Source organism: Pipistrellus hanaki, assembly GCF_964339955.1.
Source record: "Pipistrellus hanaki genome assembly, chromosome: 4".
In the NCBI taxonomy this organism is placed as follows: domain Eukaryota; kingdom Metazoa; phylum Chordata; class Mammalia; order Chiroptera; family Vespertilionidae; genus Pipistrellus; species Pipistrellus hanaki.
This window is the reverse complement of record NC_140506.1, coordinates 59,053,976-59,079,355: the sequence shown is the minus strand read 5'-3', so window position 1 is coordinate 59,079,355 and position 25,380 is coordinate 59,053,976. Positions and strand designations below refer to the sequence as shown.

The window sequence follows — 25,380 nt, the reverse complement described above, 5'->3', positions numbered from 1 at the left end:
GGGTGGGAACTGTGCTGAAGGCCAGTTTGGGCTGCGTGAAGACGGAGCAATACCATCATCAAAGCAAATAGAAACCTCCTAGTATCTAGACTATGGTTGAGAGACATGAAGTTTAGCCTTTAAGATAGTACCTGTCTGGCCTGCTGGGACTTAAAATAAGTCTTTGTTATGGACAATTTCAGCTATGTACAAAAGTTGAGAAAATAGTTACAAGGTGATTCATTATACTGTTCCCTAGTCAGAACTCTTTAATAATTTTTAAATTATGATCAATATATGCTGTGACTAATACAGTGAGAAATGATCTATTCTGTGGGATATGAATGTTTTAATCTCACATTTCTTCAAATAAACTCTTGAAAATGCAAACATCGTATTAAAAACCATTTGTGAGTAAATGTAACAACTGATCATTGGGTTGTTTTTTAGTTGCTAATTCTTTTTTATTTATTTTTTAAATTTAATTTTATTGTTTAAAGTATTACAAATAGTAGTACATATGTTCTCCTCCTCTCCTCCCCCCCAATTTGTTAATAATGTCCTGTATTATCCATAAATGAGTGAGATCATGAGGTATTTTTCTTTCACTGGCTTATTTCACTTAGCATAACGCTCTCCAGTTCCATCCATGCTGTTGCAAATGGTAAGAATCCTTTCTTTTTTACAGCAGCATAGTATTCCATTGTGTAGATGTACCACAGTTTTCTTGCTGATTCTTAATGCTAGTGACTGACCATTGGAAGTGGTAGCGGGGGAGTTGAAGGCCCCAAGGAAAGGCCTGGGAGTGAGTGCCGTTTCCGAAGCCATCCTGTGCACAGACTGCCCACGGCACCTTCCAAATAATAGTTCCTAACACAACAGGACTCGGTTCAAATGAAATCTTCAGCCCCCAACAGTGAAAACAACCACAGAGGTAAAAGCAATGGCCAGGTAACATCCTGCGGCAGTTTGTTCTGGGTTTGACAGCAAACATCTTAGTGTTTGGGGAAACCTGGGAACACTCTCAGGAGGCCTAGGACAATTAAAAACTGCTCTCTTACTACATTTCTGTCTTATACAGGGATTTCTTCTTACCAAAAACTACACAACACATGGATTATGTATTATCTATGATATGGAGAATTTCTGTGGGTAATCTTAGTCCTAAAATAATTTCCAAAGCCACTCTTACAATGTTTCCCCTCCTATTTCAAAGATAATTATTAATTTCAATTTTTTTTAAAGTACCTAAAAATCTATTGTAAAACTGAGGTTTCGTTTGGCCTGAGTATATCTTGACTTGCACTAAAGATACAGTTAAACACATATGTAAGTCATAAGTTTGGTTATTTAAAATGCCTGAGCAGACATTTATGTTCTAAAAGAATTCTATTTATGATGTGCAAATACAGCTTTCTAACTATTTAAGGGCATTTTTTTTTAACTTCCTGACTTGTGTGAATTGAAATGCATCCACATTTTGGTGTTATGAAGTTCATGTCTACCTTTAGGCATTTTCTCGTTAGTTGCTCATGTGGGACTTACAGGAAAGAAGCGGGGAAAGCCCTAATGTGCTGCACCGTGTATTCTGACCAACCACCTACCCTCCTGGTCCAGTGGATGGTACTGCATGTTATAAGGAAGAGAAAGCAGAGGCTCTCAGCAGATCCCATGGTGCCCTTTGCCCTTGTCTGACCTTCACTCTGTGCCTGAACACTGTCCCGCCCATCCCCCAGCCTTTCAGTTCAGTGACAGAAGCACCAGCAAATCCTGAAAAGATTCAAATGTTAGAGGTGCAAGAGAATAAAATTAATAAAAGCCAGAGTATGGATCCAGCTTCCCAGCCTGTAATTTAGACATTACCTATCACAGCTGAGGCATTTACAGGCCAGCGTCAGGTTGGTGATCTCAAGTCGCTGGGGAGGGGACTCCCCCACCTCCTTCCCGCCCTCCTCCTGGCTGCTTCTTAGGAACCAGGTGTCAGTCAGGCACCGTGGCTCCTGTCTAAGCAAAACTATTTGTACAGTCTGGTCAATGTGGGGCAGATCAAGCCGCAGAAAATACTGGGGGATTTCTATTTTTTATATCTGCTCCTTACTTCCCCAGCCCCTCAAACTGTGTTGAGTTGGAAGGAGGAGAGTATTCCAGTGTGGTGGGCACACACCGTGTCCTTTCTGACCTCCCGATATTTCTCTTCTCTCCCGGGAGTAGATAGGATAGCTCTTCCATGGGAAATGCTCAGTGGGCTCTGCCTGAACTCTCTGGTTTCACTCCGAAAGATAAATGACAGTGGTCTGGCCATCCATCATAGTCCCATGATGCAATGGGAGTATCCATTTGGGGATATGGGTGGAAGGCACAGCTTTCTCCCTAATTAGTTTTAAACTCCACTTTCCGCCCTTAATTCCCAGTCCCTCCGAATGTTTTAATATACTGCTGGGGTATCTGTGTGTTTCCTTTTTTTTTTTTTTTTGTAAATTTATTGATATTACTCTGTCTTTATGTTTTGACATGTGCAAAGCTTCGGTACCTCTGTTCCAGTCCCCATCTACTGCCTTTACTTTTAAAGAAAGATTAAAGTTTCACATACTTTCATTAACTTAGAGAAAAGTATCTTAGCAAACTTTTTCTATAAAGGGTCAGATAGAAATGTTATACATGTTGCAAGCCATATGGGCTCTGTCATAAGTACAATATTTAACTCTGCCCATTATAGCAATAAAAGCACTGCAGTCGCCATGTAAATGAACGGGCATGGCTGGTTCCAATAAAAGTTTATTTACAAAAACAGGCAGCAGGCCAGATTGGGCCCTGGGCCTGTGTCCTGACCCTTGGAATAGGGGAAGGAACGGAGTTTGTCATCAAACAAGATATGACCGGAGAGTTGACTGAAGAGTTGTCTGGAAAGTACAGTTTTGACTGAACAACAAAGCAGTTAGTGGCGACCTGGAGATTAGTGTAGTCATCCCAGCCCTCCCTAGTATATTTTAGGCATCTAGTAAGTATTTGTTAAATGACTAAAATGATGGCTTCTTTGTGACCTGGCATAGTAACTGAGGCAATCTCAGAAGTGAGAGGCACATGTGGTAGGAGTTTTATTTCAATTTTAAACAGATTGTGTATGAAATACTTGATGTTTTATTCTGAAGAAAAACACAAACATCGTTTTTAAAAGCTTGCTTTCACTTTTAAATGGAGTCAGAATGCTGGCCACTTGTTTGGGGCTCAGCAGGCATACTGCTGGTTTTTGTTTGTTTTTTTGTGGGGAAGGGGAGGTATTCATATTTAGGTAGTCCAAAAATATTGAAGTTGTTGATACTGAAGAAAAATGTTACCTCTCATTAAAAGTCTTGGGATATGTATTATCCCCAGGGCATAGACAGAATGCTTGAATATCAGTAGTTTTGGTAAGGCTTAAATGTCAAGGTTGCTATGAGGTGATTTTAATAACATCCCATTTAGTAACATTCGTTTCACACTGTTCTTACTTCTGAGTGTCTGAGACAGGATAACACACCAGGTCTATTGTTGTTTGAGTTACAGTGACAGCAGTTGTCCACAGCTCAGTTGTCGTCATAATTCAGCTCAGTGAAATTTCTGTGGCACCAGAATGAAGTACTTTGCCCCATATTGTGGGAGACAGGAGCTGTCCCTGACAGCAATGATGGATGTGGTGGGCTTTGCATTTGTTTTCATTTGAGTATGTCTCCAGAGAGACAACCATTGACACCGTGGTGACAACAGGACTTTCCTGATCCTAAAATGGACATTTTCTTTCCTTCAAAACTCAGATGCTCCTCATGCATTTGGCCACAGATAAGGAGCTCTGAGAGAAAAATTGCTACTGGGCACCTACTCAAGTTGTAAAGGAACCCACTGATGTGCCAGATTTTCCCCCAGAAAGTTGACAAACCTGCCGCCAGGAATGCAGTTCCTTTCTTGTACTAGCTCCAGGCAGATGGACGGGACACGTAGAGCGGCCTCTGAAAGACCTCTGAGACCCACCGCTCTGTTGAAGAGGCAGGGGGTTATCTCCTCCAACCTGCGTGTGCAGCTGTGCGGCTGGGTTTGTGACTGGGGGCAGGGGTGACAGCGCAGGTGGTCAGAAAGGAGCGAGTGCTCCAGACTCTCCCAGGCAAGGAGGTGGCACTGGAAACCACATTCAGCCTTTTCCTTTTGAAACGTGGTGAAGCAGAATTTGTCTTTCATTTCTCAAGAAAACCCAGCTAACTTTCATCGTGACTTTTTAACCTTGTGTCTTTTTGTAAATTCGCATTTAATAGAACCTTAACTGAAGATATGTAGACTTTTGGTGTAAAAATAAAATCTATTTGTTAGAATATTGAAACAAAAAACTCCTATAATCCCTTTCTGTATGGAGTTTTCCATTGAAGCCTCCAAAAGGAATGATAACTTCATTCAATACTTACTTGCCTCCTGGCCCTGACAGGGTGGCTCATTTGATTGGAGCGTCATCCTATACACTGAAAAGTTCCAGGTTCAGTTCCCAGACAGGGCACATACCCAGGTTGCAGGTTTGATCCCCGGCCCAGGGTGCATACAGGAGGCAACTGATTGGTGTTTCTCTCTCATTGATGTTTCTATCTCTCTTTCCTTCTCCCTCCCTTTCTTTTTTAAAATCAATAAAAAAAACATATTCTCAGGTGAGGATTGAAAATAATAATAATTTGCTTCTATCAGGCACTATGCAAAGGACAAAGATGTAAAGGGAATCAAATCAGAATGTCTGTCCTGTTATTCCCTATTTGCAATAGATTTCAACCTTACTACTCTATGGAAGGTTCCATTCTAGTCCCTGGAGTTGTCTGACATCTAATAGAGGAAAGAGCTATGCTACCAAGCAATTATAATACAGGATAGTCAGTTTTGTAGCAGGAATTTAAAGAGAGGTATCTAATCCTATTAGGATGGTAAGCAGAGACTTCCAGAGGATATAGCTAAACCCAAACGTAAAGGACTGGGAGCAGTTAGTCAAGGAAGGTGTGAAGAGACAGAGGGAGGAGTGGTTTGTGTGCAGTCCCTGGGCAGGGTTGAGCATGGTGATTTGGGGGACCACCAGGTTTTCAGTGTGGCTGCACCCAGTGCAGGTGGCACATGGGAAACAGAAGGGAATACAAATGGCATTATAACATCAACTTTATCCTGATGGCAATGAGGAAGCACTGGCTGGTGATATTGTTAAGAGGGGCCCGGTACTGCACAGGATTAGAACTTTGAAAGATGTTCCCGACTGAGTTGTAGGACCATGGCTTGGAGGGAGATGAGATTAGAAGCAATGAGAACAGTCAGCCAACTGACGTGATCTTAGACGGGTGGGAGATGCTGATTACTTGAAAGGAGTGAGCCACAGCTGGAGAAGTGAGTCAGAATTTAGGTGCTGGAATTGATAACACCGGTGGTCGGAGGGACGAAGAAGCTGGAGGAGTCAAGGAACAGATCTGGCGTGCTGTGGAATCCCATCTTTGTGCCGGCACCTATCCTATTGTATTTCAGCTGTTTACTTCTTAGGTTCTCAAGTCTGACTATAAGCTCCTGAAGGATTTGCTCTTGTATCCACAGCACCCAGTGTAGGGGTGCAACATGGACAGACAAGGTCGAGGGTTCTGTGTCTGTGGCAACAAGAAGGGGCCCTTGAGCAGAAAGGACTGAGTGTGGTGTCTCCTGTCCTCAGCTCTGTTGTCCTCTTGTGCGTTTGGGAAGCAGGCCCGAGGGAATGAGCAAGGGGGCATGTTAGGCCTTGGCTGCAACTCTGGGCCTTCTCAGGGTCGGAGTAGGAGCTGCTTGGTGTGTGGCTTTGGGCTTTTGTGCATTCCTACCATGGTGTGGCCTTGTATTGAAGACAGGAGGTGGGGGCGGAGGGGGACTGGGAGAATGGACACACCAGAAACAATCCCCCTGCAAAATGCCAGTCTGACAAGTTCTGACTTGGCTGCGTGGGTCCCTTGTGTGCCTGGGAATGAGGAGGATTTAGGGAGGGGGTAGCGGGGGGGGGGGCGGGGGTGCAGAGACGACGCACCCTGCTGGGAAATGCTTTAGCCCTCAAAAGATTAGCTGGTGTGTCCTCTTCCTGACAGAGCAGCTTTTGGCGAGTGTGTTACAGAATTGTGAGCGTTGAGAGTGATGGGGTAACAAAGGGAAGTTGCCCGTCCACTGTGAGGGTGTATGAAAGAGAGCACGTGCCAGGAATGAGAAATTGGCCTTAACTTTTTAGTCTTGTGGCTCAGAACGTGTGGGCATGGTTATTGCCACCCCCCCTCCCCCTTGTGTACTGAAAGGACCTCCGGCTCCCCTCTTCCCTGTGGGACATGCTTTGGCAGAAGGCTGTGAGGACCCCGGGTGGCTCGTTAGTGTAGCTAGCCTGTCCTCCGTTCTCAAGGGCCCTCACATTCTTCAGGTTATGTTTTGTTCCCCTTTAATGGCTAATTTTATTTACTTATTAGGACACTGCTATGCACTGCCTGGAGGCCATGGTCATTACACACATTTTCTGAAAGCCATGACGGTTGTGAGACCCGACGCTTTACATTTCACGTGGCTTCTATAAATCAGATTTTGTTCTCTCTCCCTCCCAAGCCTCTGTGGAACTCTCAGAGTGGTGTTCACATGCTGTTTAATACCCCATGGTATATCTTATTAGCCTGCTAAACTTAGCTCCTGATTCTTCCCGTGTTTGTTCCCAGTCCGTGAGCCTCCTCCTTCGGCGGAGGGACAGGGAGCTGTGGGGTTGTCAGGAAGTCACAGAGACCCTAGGGGAAAGTGGCAAATTGGAACAGCAGTGACATAGCACACGATCTCAGCAATTTCAGTTATCATAAGCTTGTGAAAATAGGCCTGGCTAGGTTATTCTAAAATACAGGTCAAGGAACATTTCTACTAAAAGAGAGCCTTGCATGGTAGAGTTTTAAAACGTAAGGAAAACAAGTTTGCTTCAGAAGGAAGAAGAAACACTACAATCAGAGAAGACATGTTTGGAAGGAATTAAAGATGAGCACGATTGGAGTAAATCAAAGGTAAAGAAAAAAATCAGACTTCGATGGGAAGGGGAAGCGCCCGTAGGAGGGAGGGTAGAGGAGAGCATTGGAGCAGGTGGGTTGGGTTGTGCCTCCCCCTACTCCCACCCTCACCTCCCCAAGCCATGGTTAGACGGGGACTGACACCTTAGAAATTGGGCAAAGCAAAGAAATGTGTCCCTCTGCGCTCCTGGCAGGCAGGAGTGGGGTCTGTCCGGGTCTGTGTTCTGTGCCTGGGACGGTGTCCTGGCACACACAGTGAGTGTGAATATTTGGAAGAGCGGCTTCTAGGCTCTTTGGCGTGCGGAAGGGGCTGGAAGTTGAGAGAATGACATTGCAGGAAGTGATCAATGTTGTTTGAATACTGGCACTGTAAAATAAAGGTGGCTATCTTTAGAAGCTCACTTTTTTTTTTTTTTTTTTTGGAGGTTGTGTGTGTGTGTGTGTGTGTGTGTGTGTGTGTGTGTACAACTAAGGATGCTAACATTATAGCGAAGCTGTCTGCAATGTGGGATTTTTAAAAATTTAGATCAGGCTACATGTGGCCGTTGAATGCTTTCCAAGAATGGTATGGAGCCTCCTCTGTGGCCTGGCCTGGCATGGAGTCAGGTACTAGAGCTCTGTCTCATGGTCGCTGTCAGCAACTAATGTCCGTGTTCAAAACATGTCGGGAGTTAAGATTAGCACGAAGAAGTGCTGCCTGGCGGAGAAAGGGGATTGGCGGCCTCTTGCCTTTGAGCATTGGACAGTATGTGTTGTCTATATAAGAATTGATAAAGATTGGTTACATGTGTGTTTTATATACCAGCATAATTTTATGCACAGATGTGTTCTTATTGAAAAATCTGATGGGGTTTTGTTATCAAATACTCATCTGTGTTTCATTTCTATACCTTAGTAAAAATGCACTTAATACTAAGTTGCAAATATGTGCTCTTTTATAATCATTTGGAATCTTATAATTTCTTAGGGACATTCTCAGAAAAACCATGTATTGCATGATTTTACCAATTCTAGATACTTGGCTTTTTTTCATGTTTAGGTTCTGATTTTGATGAAAATCTATTGTAGTTTGTGGTTTCATTTTTCAGGTATGTGTCACCCATTTTCCATGCTTCTAAAAAATGTTAGTTTCGAGTAAATGTCTCCGTGAATGCCATACGTTGACCTCTAAGCCCTTTGGGCTGATTTTGATGAAGTGGGGTTAGGGTAGATATCGGTAACCTCCAACAATTGAGGTAGACAAGGGATGTAGGTCTGTCCCTCAATTATATTTCCACACGTAAGAGCAGACTCATTCAATGATCCTCTCTCATCATTGATGTTTCTATCTCTCTCCCCCTCTCCCTTCCTCTCTAAAATCAATAAAAACATTTAAACACACACACACACACACACACACACACACACACACACACACACCTGACACCTTAGAGCACTAGACTTAGGAAAAAAACAATAAATTAACACATCTCTATCCTATTGCCTATGCTAGACTATTTTAAAGCCAGTTATTCATATAACTCTTCCTTTACTGGCAATTAATGTCCTCATTTAGGGAGCCTCCCTGGAACCAATCAACTTTGGTTTCTTCTTCTTCCTCTGTCCGCTCAGGTCAGATCTTCTTTTTTGCCTATGTAATTATGCCCATGTGCTACCAGGAGTCCTCTGTCTTTTTACCTCAGCAAATTCCACCTTCCAATTCCTCACTGCACTGTCTTCCTGATCCCTACCCCCTTTCTGAATCCTAACCACACCGACTCTGAGGACATACGTTCATCAAATATATAGGCTGACTCACTCAATATTGGTCTTATGTGTGTGCTGAGTAAAGGAGGGGTGTGTGGCATCATGTTCTTGTATTCCAGAGTAAGCTACAAGGCTTAAGATGAGGTCGCACATGCATTTTCTCTAAACTATCCCTATCCAGGTTAGCAGCGTTCCATACATATGAAACACTGAGTAAATATTCAAGAGGGAGAATTGGAGAGGAGGAAGAGAGAATATGGGCAAATTATGGGAAGGTTTCTTGAGAGGCCTTCTAATTCCTGGTCAGAGTCACTCGTCTGGGGGGAGAAAATGTCCTATTGTATGTCAAGCTTCACTCCTTCCAGCCACAGCATTGTCCACATTCCTGTCCTAATTCATCCTCTACTGAGGCCAAAATATGTGCTGCAAGAGCCTATGAAGGTAGTAGGGTAGTCACAGTGGTGGTGGCTACAATGAAAAGAAAACAGCAGCCCTAGTTGGTTTGGCTCAGTGGATAGAGCATCGGCCTGCAGACCTAAGGGTCCTGGGTTTGATTTTAGTCAGGTGCAATGTCATGGTTTGTGGGCTCAATCCCCAGTAGGGGGCATGCAGGATGCAGCCAATCAATGATTCGCTCTCATCATTGATGTTTCTCTCTCTCCCTCTCTCTTTCTCTCTAAAAATCAATAAAAATATATTTTTTTTAAAAAAGGAGAAAACAACAGCATGCAACCATACGTCCTTTAAGTCAGGTGGAGACTGTGTCTTACAGATCTTATCCTTGCTGACAGAGATGCCTGGAAGGTGCAGCCACCGTGGAAAAACAGTTTGGAGCTTCCTGAAAAAATTAAAAATAGAACTACCATATGACCCAGCAATTCCCCTTCTGGGTATTTATTCAAAGGAACTCCAAACGCTAATTCGAAAAGACATATGCACCCTTATGTTCATTGCAGCTTTATTTCCAATAGCCAAGATACAGAAGCATGGACACCATTTTGTAAGCAAAATGACACTCTCTACATGTCCATTTATAAACCTCATCTTAATCCTCACCCCATCATACCCCCCCCTTTTTTTTTCTTTTCCAAACTTAGTATTTCTTTTTTGTTTTTGTTTTCCAAAGAATAGGTAAGACACATGTGGAACCTGACCAAAATATGGTACCCTGGAAAGTAGATGATTCCCTACGGGGACAGAATGGAAGAGGGTGTCCAAAGGTCAGTGGGTACCAGAGCTGCCTGCCGGCTAGTATTGGAAAGCAGCTCCTTTCCTGTCCTGAGTGCAGTGGTGCCCTTGAATGAGAAGAAAACATAACCGGCCTTGTTTTATGCTTGACAGTTTAATATAAAACTCTTCCCAGAAGAAATTTCTGTACTGGGTCTTTATAGTAAAATTATTATAGCTATAACGGTAGTCATGTACCCAAAGCCTAAAGGAAATCAGGATAGGTCTCCAACAAAATGCATACATTCTGTCATCTCTCTCTTTCCTTGGCAATCTTTATGGGCTCTGGTTGGAGGAACCCAGTGGAGTTGCCGTAAGCACAGTCTCATGTTTTGCTGCATTGCTTAGGCAGAGCGTGGCAGATTGGGGAGCCATTGATATATGGCAATTGGGAGCTATAACATTTTGGGAATGAAAATAATTGTTGAAACCTTACTTCCACTACTTCTAAAGCATTTTGATAAGTTTGTTCTTTATGACTTTAGGTAAATATGTCAAGTGTTCCCTAAGATCAGAATGAGTTTGGATTAATGAATTACTTAGGACATCAATCTTGGAATATACAAGCCTGTCAGGAAAACCCAGACCCTTGGCACAGAATATAATCCTGCTCTATCGAATATGCAACTTCTATATAAACCCTGGTTGGAAGAGCTGATATTTAGGGAAGGTAATTTAGGAAGCAGTCTGTATCAATCCACTTCTTGAAGTATTTTTAGTGTCTGTCTTTGGATGAGATTAAAAACTATAGGAAATAACAAATACCGCATCTCAACCCCTCACATAGTGTCTTCAGGATCTGACTTCAGTGCTAGGCCTCTGAATTTTAGAGTGAGTTGTAATATACAAGAGCATTAAGAAACCCAGGTCTGCATTTTTGTGGCCCTTCCTTTTTGGGGGAAACCTCTATATTTCTTCAGGTGAACTAGGAAATTTGAAAGGTTGGTGTTACTTCATATGGTAGCAATTGGATTTGTTCCTTATGGTTGAAAAATGTGCTTTTTCCAGTTTTTCAAAGGTTCTAGTTGAAGAAACTTGCAACGATCATTGTGTAGAGCACTCAGTCTTTCTTCTTCTCCTTCTCCTTCTCCTCCTCCTCCTTCTTCTTTTTCTTCTTTTCTATACAGGGCTGCAGCGTAAGACAGGGAGAGCCATTCAAGAGGCCAGCTATAAAGTGTTCTTGAAGGATGGTAGTTCCTTCAGCATTACATTAAGGAAACTGTACAAAGGAGTTAGTCTTGTCCGTCCAGGTAAAGGCCAGGTAGATGCCAACTTCCTTCTCATAAAGAGCTGGCCAACAAAGGACTGATCTGAACAAACTATCCGGCGAATGAATTATTATACAGGGTGGGGCAAAAGTTGGTTTACAGTTGTTCATATGGGAAAATAATACAATAATTAAATAATAATCCAAGAATAAAGTCTGCTCACAACTGGAAACCTATTTTTTTGCCCCACCCTGTATATTAGTGTGTAGGGTTTTTTTCCTTTTATATTTAGCAGGAGAACTTGTTTCTTTTTCTTTTACTTTTCTTTCTTTCTTTTTTTTTTTTTTTCTTCTCCAGAAGAAAGTGCCTAAGCTAGTCCATTTAGGCCACATCTCTGCTTCATCCACATGAGCTCCTTGGGCTTACGGGAGCATGTGAGTTGAAAGGTGTGAATGGAGAGGAAGTTGAAATCATAGTATAAAGTGGAACATGTGGGATTATTTCCTGTGCTACCTTTGGCAAGCAGATATCGCCCATGAGTACACGCTTGTCCAGGTAAATTCTTTCCTTCAAATGAAAGGTGAAGGCCAACATGGTTGAAATCTCATTTGTCCCTGCCATGGAGAGTAGGGTCCTCATTCAGCCTCCTCGCTAATGTGGCCTTTGGGAGGAGGCGTGTGTGTTTGTATTCTTAACAAAAAGTTGTTTTGTTGAGGTGAGGTTCTTTTTATAGGTGTGTATCTCTTAAGCTGTTACCTCTGGCTAGGATCAGAATGGACGACAGATATGCCTCATTTCACCCAGGAGGTATAACTGAAAAGCCTGCGAGTGTAACTTTTATAAATGAGCTCACGGTCTAAATATTTCAGGAAAATCCTTTATTCAAGGGATCCCTGCCGAGAACCATTTTGTAAAGTGCTGTGCTCACAGTAGGCACTGGATAACTACATGGATGGACAGATGACAAGAGTCCTTTCGTGTGAAAAACCCTTTCATTAGAGCCATGCTCTAGGAAACTGAGGGTGGGTGTTGCCAGACCCTGCTCCAGTATGTCCTTCATATGTCTCTACCCGGTATCCTGTGTCAGTGTGAATAAAATCACGTACTACTTATTGGACACTCACCATAAACCACGATGGTACTAACCATCTTTCATCTGTTATCTCATTTAATCCTCAGGGCAATTCAGTGAGATACAGAAACTGCACTTCACAGAGGCTTGCCCACAGCTTGCCATGCTTGTATAACTGGCAAATAGTGGAGTCTGGTCTCAAATGTGAGTCTAACGCTCTAACCCCTATAACCTCTGTGTGTTCTACACAAATGCCAGCTCCCTGAAAACCTGAACTCTGTTTTATACATCGTTGTCCCCTCAGTTTCAACCACCAGGCCTGGTGTACAATAGGTTCTTATTATGAATGAATGGGAAAGGAAGGACCAAGATTGTGGTTGGAAGACCTGTTTCAGCTCGAGTTCTGGTACGAATAAGTCATTCAACCTCTCTCAAGCACCGCATAAGTTGGGAAAATAATTCCTGCCCTGCCTATATTACAGAGCTCTTGTGAGGATCAAAGGAGAAAGAGCTTATAAAAACCACAAGGAACTACATAAATGTTAAGAAGGAGTCATAAATTAATTGCCTAACTTAACAGTTTTGTAGGTTCAGAATGGTTCAAGGCTAGGTTTCCTCAAAGCACCTGAACTATTTAAATATTTGGAAAATACTTGACCTATGGGAAGGATAAGGAATTAGTCTTATGGTATGGATACACATCCTGGCAAATGAGCAGACCATAGGAATTCCAGTTAGATGGGGAAAAGCAGTCCAGGCTGGTGGAGGGTGCACTGGGAAGGGAGTGTTTGGATTGGGTGACTCTTAAGCTCCAGTGACTGTCATTCTAACCAGGTGTTTGGGGCAATCCTGTAGGATTGAGTCATCCAGTGGCGTAGCTTTCACTGGTCACACAGTGTTTGCTGCCAGCATCCCGCCTTTTGCTTGCTGGTGAAGGGGCTGGCAGACCCTCATAGGCTGAAGCAACAGAGAAGCACTCCCTCCTCATCTCCCCCTACCCCCGGCCTGTTTTCAGGTGTCTTAGAGAAATGTGCTAGATTCCAAAGCTGGTCTGTGCAAGTTCAACTTGGGTTCCTCATCGACACCTCTAGTGCTGGCTTCAAGAGCCTCTTTTGGAGGAATGTTATGTTCCTCCTCTTTGGTAACCCCATTGTTTCTCTACAATCACACCTCTGCTCCATGGATTGGAAACCATTAGATTTCTGTTATTTAAAGCATTAAGATTTTTCCAACAGTGCAATGTAAAAATGCTTCTGGAGACTTCTTTCAACCTTAGAACTGTATATATTCTTTCAAAACGTACAGTCTTTGGATAGAAAGCCGTTTGAGACTGATAAGAAAGAGCTCTCTCATAGCATCTTAGGTTTTGTAATACTTCTTTTCAGGTGCAATGTTTAAGCTTCATGCTGACCCTGGCAGGTACACAGAGTGGGACAGACTATCCACGTTTTACAAATGAGCCTGGAAGGGGAAGGAAAGCGCACGAGGGACAAGGCCAAGCTGGGGCTCGGACTTTTCCTCCGTCCTGTTTAGTCCACCATCTAGGCCACACGAAGCCACACTCACGTACCTGACAGCAGTCCTCGTTAAGCAAGCAGGGCAAGTTAATGCTGTGGTTACAGCTGAGGAGAGGGAGCCCCAGACACTAACCTCCTTGCCACACACCTCTGGTTGTTGATTATTCTATCTCAGACCCACCTCTCCTGACCCGGAGGGCCTGCTCTTTTCATTGTAGCTGCTGACTTTGTTTCAGCACTTCCTAGAAAATCTTCAGGCAATGCCTTCATCTCGCCAGCATAGAACACCACAGGGTTTAGGAACTCACGGAGGAAAATGCTAGAAAGGCAAGGTCGGGAGAAAGGAGAATCGTCAAGAGGAAGGAGAAAGGTCAAGAGATGGAAAAGACAGACCAGCATTTGGATTGCCTGCTGCCTCAACCACAAGTGGGAAGCAGCCCTCATGATGGAATTTCTGCCACTTTGTAAGGCTGTAAGCCTGCCCCAGACTGCCTGTTCCAGCCCTGTCACATGTTTCGGGGGAAAGTTATGGACAGTTCTACTTTTTATTCTAGGTATTTGAATATTAGCATTTTTTAAAATATATTTTTATTGATTTTTTTTTACAGAGAGGAAGGGAGGGAGATAGAAAGTTAGAAACATCGATGAGAAACACCGATCAGCTGCCTCCTACACACCTCCCATTGGGGATGTGCCCGCAACCAAGATACACACCACTGACCGGAATCAAACCTGGGACCCCTCAGTCCGCAGGCCGATGCTCTATCCACTGAGCCAAACCAGTTAGAGCTAGCATTTGTTAATTGTAGCATGTAAAACTAAGACTTCTACATGAATCCACCTTGGATCTGAAATCTAATATCTGACAAACTGCAAAAGGTATGTAGTTGGAATTATCCTTCCCTCTGGTAATAATTAGAATTGTGAGGCAGAGAGCAAGCAACTTTGGAATGTATCTTCTTAGTTTCTTCTGGGTTCTTGGCATCTATGTTTTCCCCTCCTGTTTTTCTGTCTGACGCGCTGTCTCTGCAGCACACAGCCCGCCTTCCCCCCAACCTCCTCAGCCCCCCTTTTCTCTGATGTTCTCCGAAGCACCCTCAGATCTGCCCACCTGCTTTGAACAGAGACTTGAATAAGCTTCAAGTATTTTAATACTAAAAATTAGGTTTTATTTGGTACACATTTTCTCATTTTAATGCATTTCTAAGGAAAAGAGTTTGCATTTTTTGAATAGCTATCGTCACAGTTTTAGAATTGACACCTTAACTTTCAAGATCAGGAAGTAGAGATCTTCCCTAGGGGTGAGAGCTGTGTGCAGAGGGCTTCCTCTGTTGAGGTGGCTTTACAGCTTCACAGCCAGTGCTGGGAAAACCCTTTGTGACGACTTTTTATGTGGCCCAGCATTCTTGTTCTTAAGAGTAACGCGAATGAAACTGTTCTTTCAAAACCTCCAGACCTTCTCGCCAGGCACCTGTGTTCTCTGGGAACACCAGTTACATCTCCTTGACAGTTTGTAGGCCCTGTGCTCATTCTTCGTATGGCAGTTGTCTGTTCGGTGGCTAGAGGCCCGTGTTCTCTTGCACCCGCGGGTGGCCCTTTAGGGATGGGGTGGAAATTGCTGGGAAAGCTGGGAAGGTGGAGGGGATTGCTTTGTGTGCTGCTCGGCTTCCTGGCACTTTCCATCAAGTCTCGTTACTTTACCTCAGTTAAGAATTAGTTTAGGCTGGGTTGGTTAAGAAGCCATTTTCGTTATTGTCTTCGCATTCTTAGAAAACGAATCCTACTTAGTCTGGATAAATCTGAGCATAAAACACCGTGGTGCCTTGCCTTGCCTCTGTGCAAAGAAATCTCATAGCAAAACCTCACACATCTGGTATTTTCGAGCTCCTCTTAACCTGTCATTTAACACGTGGCCTCTCTTTGTCATCTTTTCACATGGTGGTGGTGGTGGTGGTGCCCACAATAACAGTACTCCGCCGTGGTGGTTGTGTCTCAGAGAACCCAGGGACGGCTTTTATCCCTGCCTCTGTGTCAAGTCCAGGCAGTTTTCTCCTCCCAGTGGCTTGCACGGCGCCTGGTTGAGTGGTCGGACGTTGGTCGCCGCGTTGCTTTGTTAAAGCCACAATCTTTAGAAGTGAAATAGTCACACCAAGCGATCGGCTTATGCGGGCTCTTCTGTAAATAGTACGTGCGCTGGGGGAGTATTCCCTGGCCCCCAGGGGAGGTCAGCAGAGTGGTTGTGAGACAGAGTAATCTGGTCTGGGCGGTGCTGAAAGCTCTTATTGACAGAGGATTAGTCTCAGCGGAGACAACATGCTGCCACATGGCCATCAGTGCAAATTGAGAGGAGTGAGGTGGGAGGCTGGTGGGGGAGGGGGGAGCCGCTGAGTCACTGAGTTCATTTAAAGGCTGCTGCTGGTGGGTGGTCAGCAAGACCCACCCCTGGACTCTGCCACCACCGCACCCACACCCCTCTGGGTTGGCTGACTCTACTCCATGCTGGGCACGGAGGACAGCAGCACTTACAGAGGTAGGAACCTGGAAAGCTGGTCTCACAGTCAGACACCTCCTACCAGCTGAGAACCCCGGGCAGATTCCGGGAGCATGGAGGAGGGAGGCGCCCTCCTCTCCCCCCCCCCCCCCCCACCTCCCGCTGACATAAGGGCACTTGGGCCTCTGGTCCTCAGTGTTGGCTTCTGTATCCAACCAAGATGGGAAGCTGGGAAGGGGGTGGTTACTCCAAGGTTTCTTGACTTGATGCCTCAAAGCTCTGAAAGGGAAAAGAGGAAATTGTGTATGCTTACTTAGTCTAGCAGCCAAGTGCTATTTCTCTAGATTGGGCATAATTTAAAGTCACATTCAAACTTGTCAATGCGCAGGCATGGTTAATGTGAGAAAAAAATATATGTTAAAGTAACTGTGGTTTTTTTTGTTTTGTTTTTTGTAGGCGCCTCAGAGTTAGTCTGAAGCTTCTCTACCGCTAGAAAAAAAAAGTACAAAAATGGCAAACTTTTGTCTGCATTGGGGCTGGCGGGAAAGTAGGGGGTACTTGAGGTGGGCGGGGAATTGGGGCAGAAGTCAGTCTATTAAATTGTGTCACTTCTCTAGGAAAAGGGAGCACATGGTCTTTGCCATAAGTTTTGTTCCCAGCCTTAGAGGACTGGTGTGTGTGTGTGTGTGTGTGTGTGTGTACACGTGCGTGCATGCCAGGTGATGTCATACGTGTTTTTGTGACCCCGCCACATGTACTGACGACCTATCTGAATGAATGTTAATAAGTGAACTATTAGTAAATGTCTGAGAAAGGACCTAAAGAGATGAATCTATAGACCAACATGTGTTGTCCAAAAAAAAAGCATCAAAAATTGGTGGAGGCTGGGGAAAAACCTTTTAAAGTGAACTCTGAGTGCTAGTGCTCCCCCAGTCTAGGTTATCTATCCTGACGAATTGATTTTGGCAAATCTAGAATAAAAAGTGACTGCTTGGACTAGGTGAGTTCTCTTGTTTTTTTTTGAAAAACTAGTAAAAAGTCATTTCCTCTCGAAGCTCCATGTGCGTTTATGCAGAACATGGGGGTTGCGTTGTTTTGAGTTTCTCCCCCATCCCTCCTTTATTTTTCTTTTGCAGAACTGAACGCAGAATTCTGTTCAACCCAATTTATTCAGAGAGGTCTACGGCAAGGAAGGCAGCAGCAGATGCTAGGTGGCTTCCGTGAAAGGGGAAATGAGTAACAGGATAGAGGTTGTGCGGGGTCAGGGAAGAAGGAAAGCCTGTGTCGGTGTGAAAGAGCTTTGCTGTTTAATTGGTTGTGTTGGCAACCAATAAGGACTGGGAGGAAAGATGAAGAAAACAGGGTTGGGAGGTCACTGCTTGCTGCCATCGCCTCCTTCCTGGCTGGAGGGACTGCAGCCTGTCTGATGGCATGCTGCTTGGATGGCCCGTCAGGAAATCATTTCATTTCTGGCTCCCTGGTCTCAATTAGCTTGAGTGTAAAAACTTGCTGGGTTTAATCAGTCCCTCTAGCAGAATAAGACTTTCCCCTTTTAAAGAGAAAGGAATGTGTGTCTTGGGCATTAATAAACCTTTACTAAACTAACCTTCCTGCATAATTAAATTACTTGCTTTGAAGTAAGGGAACACCTAAAAATTAAAGGTTGAAGTTGATTCCAGAACATGACTTAAATTTCTTTCCGGTTTTAATAAATGGTGGGAGGGAGGTAAGGAGGGGGGGGAGGGAGAGGGGAGGGAAGGGAGAGGGAGAGGGAGAATGAATGAATGTCATTGCATCAGCTCTGAAATGCTGGAAGTTTGTTTAGCAATACTTATTATTGGGAAGAAAAACAAAAGCGAATTGGTCCTTGGATTTTATAAGTCACCACCAAGGAGCCGTGGGTAGGGCTTCATCTAACTTGGGGCCGTAGGTTACGGACAGGTGGGCTGCTGGATCCCAGTGGGCCTATCATTTCTTTATATATATATATATATATATATATATATATATATATATATATATATATATATATATATTGATTTCATTGCAGAAGGGAAAGGGAGAGATAGAAGCATCCATGATGAGAATCATTGATCGGCTGCCTCCTGCACACCCGCTACTGGGGATAGAGCCCAAAACCTGGGCATGTGCCCTGATGGGGAATCAAACCATGACCTTCTGGTTCATGAGTCAATGCTTAACCACTGAGCCATGCTGGCCCGGGCTGGGCTGGTCATTGCTAATTCCAGATCCAGGTATAGATGATAGCAAGTTAATTTTAGAAGGCTAAATTGGAAGCTTTCCCCCCTGTGTGTAATGACTCAACTTAAGAATTTAAATGTTTGCTCTCAAGCTGCCGTACTCTAAATGACCTGCCCGTTACCCAGTGCAGGATGTTAGCCCTTTGTCTACCGCACGGTCTGGTTAGTGTTCGGGAAAAGCAAATATATTTGAAATTTAGCTTGACTAAAGTCCTCTCTTCTCCTGGTTTTGTGGAGCACAGCACCAGCTGAGGGGTCTTCATACCTCACTCCTGGTGTCACCCAGAAAGCTCTGGGGATGCCATCTAGCTTTAAGCCCCCTCATTGCTCTATCTCTGAAAAGGGTCAGATGACCCTTTTGCTTATGCGGTTGACTTGTTGGTGTGTGTGTTTTAAATTAAGTTTTATCCAAAATTTTATAAATTTGAAATGAGTAAGGGGCTATTCAATATGCTATACAGACCCAGACTCCTGCCTGACTAAATGCAACTGGCAAGTTAGATATGTGAGTACATTTCTTTTATTTTTATTTTTTTCTGAGAATATGATCCACATTTTATTATTTACATTTTAAGACTAACTTTAATCTCAGAAGTCACATATCCATTCACCTATTTCCTTTTTGCTGATTTTACTTCAACTTAAAAGCATGGTTTGTCAAGCAAAGACTATAAACAAATATTTACCATGTCTTTTACCTATAACATCCAAAAACAGCTTTTAACAGAAATTCATTGACCTTCCCCATGACATTTTTTATTATAAATACAGATATAAAAACAATTCTGAACATATTTTTTATACACTGGTAGTCAGCAGCCACACCACTTCAAAAATTAAAACAATTTGAGACAATTTTCATTGTACCTGCTACTTTAGACAATTTAAATTGAAGCTCTTTCACTAAGCAAGATGGATAAAGCATGCCATTTCTTTTTCCTTCTTGGGATTTTTACTTTTTAGTAAAAATCACCATACTTTTGTCTGTAAACCTGAATTCTATTTTGAATACTCCAGGTTTATGTTTAAATGACAGTGCCTTAAAAAAGTGCTGCATTTTTTCTCCTCTTACCTGAAAACATAATGTGTATATATATATTAAATATATTCTTACACATGTCCAGGTCATATCTATCAGCTAGCATTCTTTTACTTAGTGTGTGGGTATTTTGCATCGTGATATTTAATCAAGACATTAACATGAGTAGAAAGCTGTTGATTTAAGACAAGTTTGAGATTCCCTAAAGTTAATTGTTGTATGTTTGTCTTTCTGGTGGCTGTGGCTTCCTATTTTCTTTGGACATCATTAGACATCTTAGCTCTTGAAGGGAAACTTGAATGCTATATGAATTTTGCCATTTTGCTAATACTGGTATGCTCTGTGCATCTACCATACCACTGGAATTATTTATTTCATTCATACTAATTTTGGTTACAAATCTAACTGTAGGAGGAGCTTCTGGGTATTTAGGTCCACATTCTACTTGCAGGCTATATATTCTGTTTTCATAATTTGTCCTTGGTGGCCCAATAATCATGCCTGTCCACCTTGTACATGTCATAGCTTCATCATCTTCAGGCCCCCAGCTAACCGCACCATCGCCTACTCCTTCTTGTCCTTCTTCAAGTTCTTCCAACAGCAAAAGTTACGTGGAACTTTAACTGCTTTGGAGACCACCATCTTCTGCTGCTGCGAAAATATTTCTTTATGTTGAACCACTAAGCCTTGGTGTTGGCTTAGTGGTTCAACATAAAGAAATATTTTATGTTTCCACCACCCCGCTCTTGTAGCCTCTGCTGCATTTTACCAGCATGGGGTGTGATCTGTGGCTGCAGGCAGAGAGGTGGTCCCACAGCACCACACCTGGTTCCACTGTGAAGTCGTCACCTTGACACCTCGCTGCTAGCTGGCTTCCATTGGACACCTTCCTCTTGCATATCACTTCTCCATCAAGGTCATCTTCCCATAAGTTCAAGTTCATGATGCTTACTGTCCATAGTCTATGCATTTATGATGGTAGCCCAGTTCCCTTTTGTTTTTTTTTCCTGTTGAGTTTGGAATCCCTCTGTGGGAACCTTTCCTATGTATTGACTTCCACTATAGGCATCATTTTGTCTAAGTATCTTTCTCTACTTCCCAAATTTCATGCTAAAACATGATCACTATGGTCCATTCCAAAACTGCTTTTCAGCCATGGTCTGGGGGTGTCCTTTCTCCTTGTTGGGAGTCATCATTCTAGTGCCTTCTATACATTGTACCTAAACAAATAAGAACCCTGTTTTGCATCGTCATGGATGTTGTTATAATCCATGTCCACATTACCTTTAAAAATCAATGACCTTTACCTAGAGGACGTGAGGAAAATACCTCCACGGGGTCTCAGGACTGTCCTCAGAAAGTTGAGGATGTTTTCCCGGTGTGACTTGTTCCTGTGTAAATTAGCAGATGGGGAAGGGGAGGGGAAGGCCAGCCTTGGCAGGCTGTGGAGCTGTCTGTTTTTATTCTATTCGTCATTTTCTTCAGGAAGTCCCCAAACATGGGGGAGTGATTATCTCAGCCATTTGTGGCCCAGCAGGTTCCCACCACTCACCATTCCCCTGAGACTTGCTGGTGACATGCCGTGCCTGCTGGTGCCGCTGCACTCCCTGCTCTGACCCAAGTTTACTCCTCGTAGATCATGCATTCTCTCAACAACCTGAAAGCTGCAAACCTTCCTCCCTGGGAAAACACACACATGCTCACTTCTGGGTCCAGTTGCAGGGGGTTGAGCATGTCCTAATCAAGGCGCATGTAGCCCAGGTTAAGGACCCCCCCTTGCGTACACCCTACCCACCTTGCTTTGAAACTTGGCGATTTATGTTTACAGCCTGTATCACGGATTGTATGAGAAGGGCCCTACTCCTGTGCTGCAGTCCTGTGCTTCCATTCATTGTTTACTTTTGGACCTCCAGTGCACAGCATTGGGTTAACTGGTCCTGGGTTTCTATCCCACGCATGGCCTGTCCATGCAGGGCCCTCTCCCATCCATTTTATCTCTGCAAAGCCACACCTGCGAGCCCACCCCCAGCACAGAAACTAGAATGTGACAGCATTTGTCTCAGCCTGTGTGGTCCTACTGTGTGACTACCCAGGGTAGTCACTTTCTGAATCCTGTGTGAATGGTTTTCTTGCTTATTTAAGAGATAGTTTTGTCACGTCTGTACATTTCTAAAAGGCTAAGTCCCCTCTAGACGTACATAAGTTCTCCATGGTTCATTCGTTTTAAAATACCTGAGCCCTTCTTGGGCGCTAGGTGCTCAGTGACAGGGGGAGACAGAAATAAAACAACAGCCCCTGCTGTCACGAAGTTGGGCGGGGAAGATGCTAAAACCATTCAAACTGGGATGATTACACCAGCAAAGACGTGAGTACTGAGAGTCGAACCACGTTATACGGGTGATGTGATTTCTATACTCGGTAGCGACCTATTTCGTGCCGGGCTTATCGTGCACGCACTTTCCTTTCATCTGAATCGGCGCTGGCTCATGGCAGGGCCAGCAGCGGACTCCGCCCTTTCGAACAGGCACCTTTCCGCCAGCTCCCACTCAGCCGTGCGGAGACGTCAGAACTGGGTGGCACATCTCTACTTTTCTCCTCAGGGGACTTGCCTTCACCCCTCCCTCAGCCTCGGTTCATAGAGGGCAGCACAGCACAGAGCGAGGAGCCCGGGTCTGGATGTCTGTGGCCTGGGGTTCAAGTTCTGGCTTCACCGTTGCTCAGTGACCTTGAGCAGATTACTCAACGCCCTTCTTCCTCGTCCTCATTTGTAAAGTGATGCTGGCAGTGCGCCCTCATAAGGTTGCTATGAGCATGAAATGAAATAAATGTACTTTATTTCATTTTTCTCTTAAATCAAAGAAATAAAGTACCGGAGTGGATATTATATAGCGAGTTCTCACTACTCGATGCCATCGCTAATTGTTTCGGCCTGCATGGCCCAGGAAATAGTAAGAGTGAAAATACAGGAGACGGGCTCTGTCCCCTGCTGTCTGAGCCCTCAGACTCCTGGTGCTGGAAGAGAAGGAATGAGAAGGAAGCTCCTGACAATGACCCATTGGCCACGAGAAATGTCCATAACTAAGATTCAGGTTCCCTGAGGGCAGAGCTGGCTTTTATTTTTAATGTTACATGCTGGACGGCTCCCTTAATGAATAGTGTTAAAAAAAAAAAAAAAAAAAAAAGCAGAAGCTGGTTTGGCTCAGCGGTAGAGCGTCGGTCTGCAGACTGAAAGGTCCCAGGTTCGATTCCAGTCAAGGGCATGTACATTGGTTGCGGGCACATCCCCGGCAGGGGGTGTGCAAGAGGCAGCTGGTCGGTGTTTCTCTCTCATTGTCGTTTCTAGCTCTTTATCTCTCTCCCTTCCTCTCTGTAAGAAAAATCAATAAAATATATATTTAAAAAAAAAATCAGTGGAGGTTTAGATCCCAGGCCCGGAACTCATAACTGGAACCCACAGACATGCTTCCTTTTGCCCATGCATTGTTTAAAAAAATAACATTAGCAGGTAGCTCTTACACATAAAAATATTTCACTTAAACATCCCTTTTTTTTTTTTTACAGAATTATTTAGCAACATGGGTCCCACATTCTCCCCTGGCAGTGAATGCTGGTGTGGAGAAGCAGATGCCCAGTGGTCAATGGGGGGGTGCCCTCTCCGGTTTAACATGGACCCCAGCGCTGCCTCATGCTCGCCTAGACCACTTCCCTCGTATCTCCCCTGCCTGGCCTCCTCCTGGACACTGGCGCTTGTGACTGCATCCCCTGTGGTAGTAGAGCCTGGTTTGTCAACAAGGAGAGTTATTCATCCGGTTAGTGCTGCTTCTGAGACCTGGCGCCAGGTGCTGGGGGAGGGCACGGGAGATGGAAATGAAGAACAGGACTATTGACGTGTATCACCAGTGGGTATCTCACTGGTAGGAGAGCTGGTTTGTGTGCGGGGATGACTGCGGTGAAAGAGGACATGCGCCAGGTTAATGGTGCAAGAACCGAAAGGAGGGGCACCTGCTTCTGCCTGAGCTGCTTGCAGGGTGTCTCATGAATGAGACCTAGCTCTTTGAGGATGATAGGATTTCAGTATCTGGAGGAGAAAATGACCCCTGTCCCCCCTCCCCCCCAGAGTGGGTGACATAAGAGGGAGCAAAAAGCAGCTGTGACTTTACCAGTTTGACCCACACCTGGAGGATCAAAGGGAGTTGAAAAGAGAGGAGGAGCCAGGCCAGGGGCCTTTCAGGCCACACAGTGGCATTGGGACTGTGGGCAGCAGGGCGCTGGCAAACATTTTTGAGAAGAATATTGTGATCAAAAGAGATTTTGGAAATAAAATATTTTTCCAACTGTGTCAGCAAACAGTTGAAAGGCAGAAATGGCTCTTGACCTGTTTGCCTAGATGCACCCTGCACCCTGCTTTTTCTTGCAGCCCATATCTGCTATGCGTGCTCTGATGATGTCAGAAAAGGGCTCTTTCCTTCTCGGGCCGTGACCTCAGGCCCAGAGCCCATAGACGGGTGATAAATTTCACTTGCAATTCAAAGTGCATTAGAAGGGGTGAGGTAACAGCTAGAAAGCTTAACCTGCCTGTGGTACAAAGAGATGGAAAACCTGTTTGGGGCAGCTCTAAATTGTCAGACTGATGGTGCTGGCTCTGACCAGATTGCATATCTAATTCTCTAAGTGAGACTCGCTGGATCCTCATTGTTATGCTTGCTGCCCACCCGCGAGCGCTGGCAGCGATGCTCTGCCTTCCTGGTGTTTGGCGCTGGGTGCGTGATGGTGAGAGAACTGCTAACCCCGACTTTGGGCACGTCCTGCTGAGAGTGCTGCTGCTGAGTAATAATTGATGCTACGGTCCTCACATGCGACTGTGATCTACACTTGATCTTGGACTTGGCTTCCTCTGCTGTTCCCTTTAATGAGCACTTTGACAGTCTAATTCACACCAGGCCCTTGGAAAGCCTGTGACACAATCACCGTCAGAAATAGGTGCTTCTTGGCTCGGATGACCTGGTTTCACTCAGAGCTGAACATCACTGCCCCCAGCGATGGAACTGCTGGCCTGGCCTTGACGTTGCCACAGAAAGCAGAGAGGAGAGGCCTGCCCCTAGAGCCACATGGGCACTCATTCCTTTGTCGATTCGATGGCTAGTCTAGAGATGGCTTGTTTTGTTTGCTTTTTGCACTGCAGCTATAGTCATGTTCACAACGAATCCTCAAGAAATGACAGTAGATGAAGGAGTCAAGATTGCAGAAGTCTTCCTAGTGAGGAGAGGGGCAGCAGGAGGCCTTTTGAAGTTGTTTTCTCTTCCACAGGCCAGTGCTGGACTTCTGCTCCCCATTCGTTTCGCAGAAGCCCCTCACGTGTGTTTTGTGTGCACTGAGAGTCCTGCAAGGCTCTGGAAGGTGCCAGAGTGAGTGGCAGATAAGTTAACATCATGCACTCCTGCTGGATTTCTGGATTTTCTTAGTGACAAATTGAAGACAGATTTATTCACTTGTCAAATAGAACCATTTTTCTTTTTCCCCCAACCATAATGCCAGAAATGTGACATTTATGCCACTTAATGGCCTTGAGTTTACAAAATGAGTCCTCTGAACACTGGGTAATTTTACCACAGTGAGTGCTATTTTCTGTGACTTGCACCAAGTGAGCAGTGAGTGATGCCTGCAAGCGTGAGGTAGAACCCGCAGGTAGATAGATGATCCTGAGGGTGTGGGTAACTGAAACTAAGGAATAGCCCACAAAACATGCTTTCATGGAAGAATATGACCTACATGGTGCTTTGGTTATTTATTTTTTGAAAAGAAACAA

General features: G+C 44.4%; 1 protein-coding gene and 1 pseudogene across 3 annotated transcripts in view; one reads left to right on the top strand and one right to left on the bottom strand.

Annotated features, from left to right (window-relative positions):
• Window positions 1–25,380, top strand: part of MCC (MCC regulator of WNT signaling pathway) — a 227,172-nt gene that overhangs the window by 73,240 nt on the left and 128,552 nt on the right. The window lies entirely within an intron of this gene.
• LOC311621791 (ubiquitin-conjugating enzyme E2 variant 2-like) lies at window positions 19,783–20,216 on the bottom strand (annotated as a pseudogene). Its single transcript has one exon. The product of its transcript is annotated as a ubiquitin-conjugating enzyme E2 variant 2-like (transcript).